Raw genomic sequence first — 6,000 nt, 5'->3', positions numbered from 1 at the left:
TGGAATATGCCAGATCCTCTGTTTGTGTAAATCTGAATTTTGCAGTTGATTCCAGTAAAGTGGGGTCTATTTACACCAACATTAAACCCATTAATTTCTGTAGGAGTCCCTGGAATTTAAACCCTGCTTGTGATTCCCTCGATTTCACGTAAGCTTGCTACTATTTCACAACGTTCAAAAAATGGGGGTGAGGGGATTAAAACTCCTGATAATGCACTCCGCTGATGCTGTAGGGAAAATATTCTGCTTTCTGAGTCATTTGCCCTGAGCTGACTTTCTTTTTGAATGGTTCAGGGGGTTTCCTTCTTTAGCCATAAATCCCATGCAAATTCTTTTTGTGTGTGTGTGTGTGTGTGCCTGTGGATGACGGCGTGAGTGTGTGAGTGTGTGCGCGCCAGAGAGGGAGAGAGAGGCTGTTCCTTTAAAGCAAAACTGAAAAAAAAAAATGCCTTCAGGCGTCCTATTACAGTGGAACGAGCCAAGGATCAGGATTTGCAGCTCAGCTATATAAACCCAGCAGAATCTGGCTGCTCTGACCAGTTTGCCTTGCTGTCAAAGCTCGCTGCCTTGCGCTCGCACACGGCACTGGACAACGCAACTTCGCCGAGTTTTGACAGGACGGCAACAAGAGTCAGGAGAGCCCAGCTGGCTTTGAACAGAGTATTTATTTCATGGAGGCTGCTCACAGCAGGATCTAAGCTCTGGCACAGTCTCTAAGGTAAGTCTGCTTCCTCCCTGAATTAAAAAGTCCTCTCGCACACGAGTTTGTAGTGACCCCATGCTCTGGCATTGCCCTGGTGGCTGTGGCTGCCAGGTCAATGGGCAGGGATGCTGGTAGGGAATCGTTTGGGATTGGAGCATGCCTGCCCCAAAATCTGCCTGCATTGTCCTGTGCAGGAATGTCAGAAATGTCCCAATGGGCAGGGATGCTGTTAGGGAATCGTTTGGGATTGGAGCATGCCTGCCTCAAAGTCTGTCTGCATTGTCCGGCACAATAATGTCAGAAATGTCTCAATGACATCCACCCGACCCAATGAATGAATGGAGCAGGAGCTGGCTGGGTGCTGGACATCCTCACAGAGCCCAGATTGACAGGCAGGGCGGGAAAGCAGATTTGGGATTTCCTCTTGGCTCCTGGAGTGCTGTAAATGTTTCCCCCAGCCTCACCTCCCAAACCAGACTAAATGCACTCGCAGGTTTTAACCCTCCCAAGCACAACTCCTCTTGTGCTCCTGTCTGTGACCTGATGAGAGCTGGGCCCTTCCTGTTGGTCATTTGCTGTCCCCACACTTTTTTTCTTTACTCTTTTTCTTTGTCACCTTCCTCCCTGCCCCCACTGGTCTCCAGTTTCTTTTAAAAGTCCTGTAATATTAGCCTGCAGTGGGGAGCAAAGCACAAAGGAAGATTCAACTGGTATTTTATTACCCCTGCTTTGCTGGGTGGGTTCTGGGAGAGGGAGGGTGAAATTCTCCATCCTCATGGAAAAACAGAGGCACTTGCTCCGTGTCTCAGCTCCTTGCTCCCTGGTGCACTGAGATTTTCTGCATGACTGTGTCTGCACTTACCAGCGAGGCTCAAATTGGCTTAAAAAGGAGAAGCTGGCTGGGAGAAGGTGAACACACTTAGATTCATTTAGTAGCTAAACTCACTCACTCAGGACTTTGTGTTACATCACCTTTGCAGAGTTTTCCCTGCCTGATTTTCTGTCTGGCTACCAGGACAGAGAAGTTTTTGGCAGTTAATCTAAACTCCCGAAAAGTCTGTCTCATACTATGGAAAGGAATGTTCGGATTGAAATGATGGTGATGTGTTGTGCTGCACAGTGGAAATCTAAAATTAAAAAGCAAACTAAAAACATTTATAGAAGTTTTTCTCAATGACAAAGCAGAAAACAATGAGGTGGATGTGATTCTATGGTCTGGGTAAAAGCCTTGCTGTCCAGCTCTTGGGTTTGGTTTTCTCTCCTGGTTTAATTTTTTAATACAATATTAAATATTGAGAATTCATTTTGCACACTTTCTGATTAATGTTACATATGGAGGTTGTTTTACTGTGCTGGGTTTGTGCATTTGCCTTTTAAAGCTGTGAAATCATTGAATGGTTTGGGTTGGATGGGACCATAGAGATCATCCAGCTCCAGCCATGGGCAGGGACACCTTCCACTGGACCAGGCTGCTCAGTTTAGGGGTGCTGGAGTCCAAAAATGAGGTGGACAATGGGAATTAGGGACCATCCTTTGAATCCTAGGGAAACTTGCAGAAATGTGATGGCTTTTGGGTTGTTGGGAACACAGGGACAGATTGAATCTGAAGAAGTTTGGCCATGTGAAAGTGTTTAGCCAAGAGAAGATAACTGGTCTGTCTGCAGCCCAGCTTCCCTGGCAGGGAATTTGGGGAGCAGCTGGAAGAGCTGTCAGAGTGCTCCCAGTGCAGGTTCTGCCCCGTGCTCAGGGAAGGATTTGCCCCTGAACTGAGCAGGGAGATGGGACAGAGTGACAAGCGCTGTGCCTCCCATCACTGACCCAGTCACACTCTCCCAAACACCAAACCTGCATTCACCTCCCATATTTTTTGCTCATTAATTTTATCCTCTGGCTCCTTTCAGCCCAGAGAAATTTCTTTGCAAGTCCCAGCCCTTAATCCTGTCACTAGAGTTACTTTATCAGTGTTTCCAGAGCCCTGGAAGAGCCACAGGATCTGCTGCAAAGCCCCCAGCCTGCAGATGAGAATGTCAGGTCTCATCTGGAGAGAAAGCAGAAATTCTGCTACAGAAATCACTGATGGTGGTCATGGGCACATGGAAAAGACAAACAACCAGACCCAAATCTCCTGTTGAAATAGTGATGCTTAATGGTGTTAGAACTTACTGGGAAAATCCCTAAGCACCGGCTAAAATGTGCTCCACAGATTCTGAGTAAATGTTAGCTGGAGACTTTTTGAAAGCCATCCTCTTTTATTATCCCAGCTCTTTAAAAGTGAATCATTTCTCCTCAGTATTCACTCAAACTTAACTATCATGTTGTTCTAACATCATTTCTAAAGGTGTTTGACATGCAGCTTTTTCTCACATTAGTGCTTTTTATAAAATATCTAAAAAAAGCCAAAGACTATTCATGGGTGAAGACGTTCTGATTTGCTATAAAGAGACTGTCAAAGTTTGTTCTTGAGCATTGTCTCACTTTTTTGATAAGAAAATGAGATTAAATGGTAGGGTCTGTGCCTTTTGGGACTCTCATCCTTTTCAAGAGTCAGGCAGAATTAAAAAGCAGAAGTGTCTGTGAAACAGTGATGCTGCTTTGGAGCCAGAGCTTTAACCCTTTCATCCCTCCTGGCAAAACCATTAGGAAAACCAGCTTAGCCAGTCCTGTGCTGCCTTCCTGGTACATCACAGTGCCTCTGTCTACCCAGCCCTGTAGGATGTGCCTAAAGGTTTAAGTGGTGCTGATGGCATTTAATTGTCCTGGGTTGAACAATGGGTGTCTGGTGGAAGTGGATGTGAGGGAGAAAGACTTTCCATCCAGCCCTGCATCACTTAGAGAGCCCTGGTATCCCTGGAGGAATATTACCTTTGGAAGGCAGATTAATGCAGAGGGTGGTGTCTGCTTGGTTATCAGCTACACATCCACCTGTCCTACCTTTGTGGATCCAGAGTGCTTAAATAATTACTCTCACTTGAAGCCCGTGACTTGATAAATTCCTCCTTGGCCTCGTGCCCTCACAGTCTGCTAAGCTGAAGGGCCACTGACAGCTTTAAGGTCGAGTGGCTCATAAAACTCCAGCTTAGGAGTGGATGATTTACATCCCTGGAAAGTTCGAAATCTCAGCTTTCCAATAATAAAAGGAATTTGTTTTGAACTGTGTCAGTTTGAGATGCAGGGCTTTGAAGCTGGGGTCTGATTTACCAACGTGTGCTTTCTCAGGCTTGATTACTGGTGTGAGTTTAGCACACCCTGCTCAAAGAATGAGCTCTGATCTAACCCTGTGGTTATAAACTGCAGACGTCTGAAACTACTGTAAAATGTAATAGCTGCTCTTAGTGGTTTTCAGGAAGCTGCTGATGTCAGATTGCTGAAAAAATCATTGTTGCTGAAGTGGGAAACTAAGGAAGACAGAAATCTAAGTGAAATAAGTTAATGTTTTGTCACCTACCAGGCTCAGAAATCTTCAAAACTGCAAGCAATTATAGGATTAGTAACTAATGAGTTCTGGACAGGAAACACCATAACCTGAGGTCATGAGCTCAAAATTAGGAATGTGTACAGATTGCTTATGAGGTTTTAAGATGTAATTTAGTTCATTAAACTACTTGTATTAAAGAAGACTTGCCCATGGATTTGGTTGGTTGATGTTGTAATAAGTGCTCCAGCATTTTAGAGCCTCACTGTATTAGGAGTGAAGAGGTTTAATAAATTATGCTCTCTGCTACAAAGAACCTGCAATTCCTATTATTAGCTATTCCCCAAAAAATTCTTTGTATAGTGAAGAGAAAAAGGAAATAAGAAAGCAGTCCTTTGAGGAAGGGGACTGCTGGAAAGCAGAGAAATGAAGAACCCTGAGGGACAATCTTGAGTGGTCGCAGTTTCCACCGAGCTCAGGGTTTCCACAAGTGTGAAACCTCGGTGCTCGCTGTCCACTCGTGTGTCTGACCCTCTGGCCAGTCAGAGCTGGAGCTAAAAGCCTTCCACATGTGGGAAAAGTTAGAGGCTGGGCATGGTTCCAGCCCCTGAAATCCCTGAGTGCATGATGTAACCCCACGGTGCGGAATGGGCAGACTGGAGGAGGAGTCAGTGGGATGCTGCCTGACAAGAGGCGGCTCTGGAGCCTGCAGGAACTGTCTGGGCATTGAAAAGAGGAATAGATGGGGATCCTTCTGCTAAAAGGGAAAAGTTTGAATAATTTAGTGTGACTTTTTAGCATTGAATGAATGATAGATGCGCCATTATATCTAGAATTGTCCTTAATGTAAGATTTTCCTGGGTTTCTAAATGCATAATTTCTTTCTCCTATATGCTGCTTGTGCTGTTTCTGACCAAATAACATCAAAAAGCCTCCACCTATAGATTCAAAGAGCATATCCAGATGTAGAATTTGAATAATACCTATTAATATAATAAGTATTTATTAATAATACTTATTAATATAAACTATACTTCCCAACACACTCCTCCAATGTGAGATTTGGCTGTGGAGTCAATGGGAAATAACTCCCCATTTATGTCCTTGTTTGCCTTATACATGAGCCAATCACCCAAGACAAATCCATCCTGAGCTGATCTGGTCGCAAGAAATTTCTCTGAGCTCCCATCCTTAATTGTCTGCAGTTTCAATTAAACCAAGGTGGGCTGGTGCCAAGTTTCCAGCACTTCCAAGGGGAGAGCCCCGGTGCCCAATAGGCAGTGGCATTTTGTATTCTTTGGGGAGCGGAGGGCAGTGTTGCCAAGTTTGCATTCAGTCATCCATCACATATTAGCCCACTGGAGGTCCATTCTTCCCAAGCAATGGGGGAGCTCTGCTTCCTACTTTGAAAGATTACTCCCACAGAAAGGCCTTTCCCCAAACCCAGCAGAGAAAGGAAGCTTTTCTTCGATTCATGCAAGCGCTCCCTTTCCAAGCTCCCCACAAAAATGATATTGTTTCATGCTCAGAAAAAACATATTCTCTTCAGCAATTGAGGAGAAAGTGCAGGGTGGTAGGAGAGAAACCTTAAATACAGATTTTTCCTAAAGTGCTTGCTTCAATCCTGGGCTCAACAAAGGTTTATTGTAGTGGCTGTCTCTTCCCATGGCAGGCTGGAGCATTGACTATGTGTGGATAGATATTGGCCAGGAGCCTCCCAGGAGGCTGAAACTGAGAGCCCGGGGAAATTCCATTATAATGATTTTGGCTTTAACTCGTGCACCAGAACTTGCTAAGCTCATAAGCCTAAAATTGCAAATGCTAATTTTGTCATGGAATTAGGATATTTACCAGAATATCAATCTAAACAGTCTTGATTCTTCTT

At 44.6% G+C, this 6,000-nt stretch overlaps 1 protein-coding gene across 4 annotated transcripts in view; it reads left to right on the top strand.

The window, feature by feature from the left end:
* The first annotated feature begins 502 nt into the window (after positions 1–502).
* The window catches only part of TNC (tenascin C), an 80,387-nt gene continuing 74,889 nt past the window's right edge, over positions 503–6,000 (top strand). The window contains exon 1 of one of the 4 annotated variants that reach the window (XM_063174533.1): positions 503–718. The gene's annotated coding sequence lies outside the window, so the exon portion shown is untranslated. The remainder of the gene's footprint in view (positions 719–6,000) is intronic. The other 3 variants (XM_063174529.1, XM_063174531.1, XM_063174532.1) reach the window with 3 other exon arrangements.

This window comes from Melospiza melodia, chromosome 22, assembly GCF_035770615.1.
Source record: "Melospiza melodia melodia isolate bMelMel2 chromosome 22, bMelMel2.pri, whole genome shotgun sequence".
Lineage (NCBI taxonomy): Eukaryota > Metazoa > Chordata > Aves > Passeriformes > Passerellidae > Melospiza > Melospiza melodia.
Note: the sequence above shows the minus strand (reverse complement) of the source record. Positions and strands in the feature narration are given on the sequence as shown.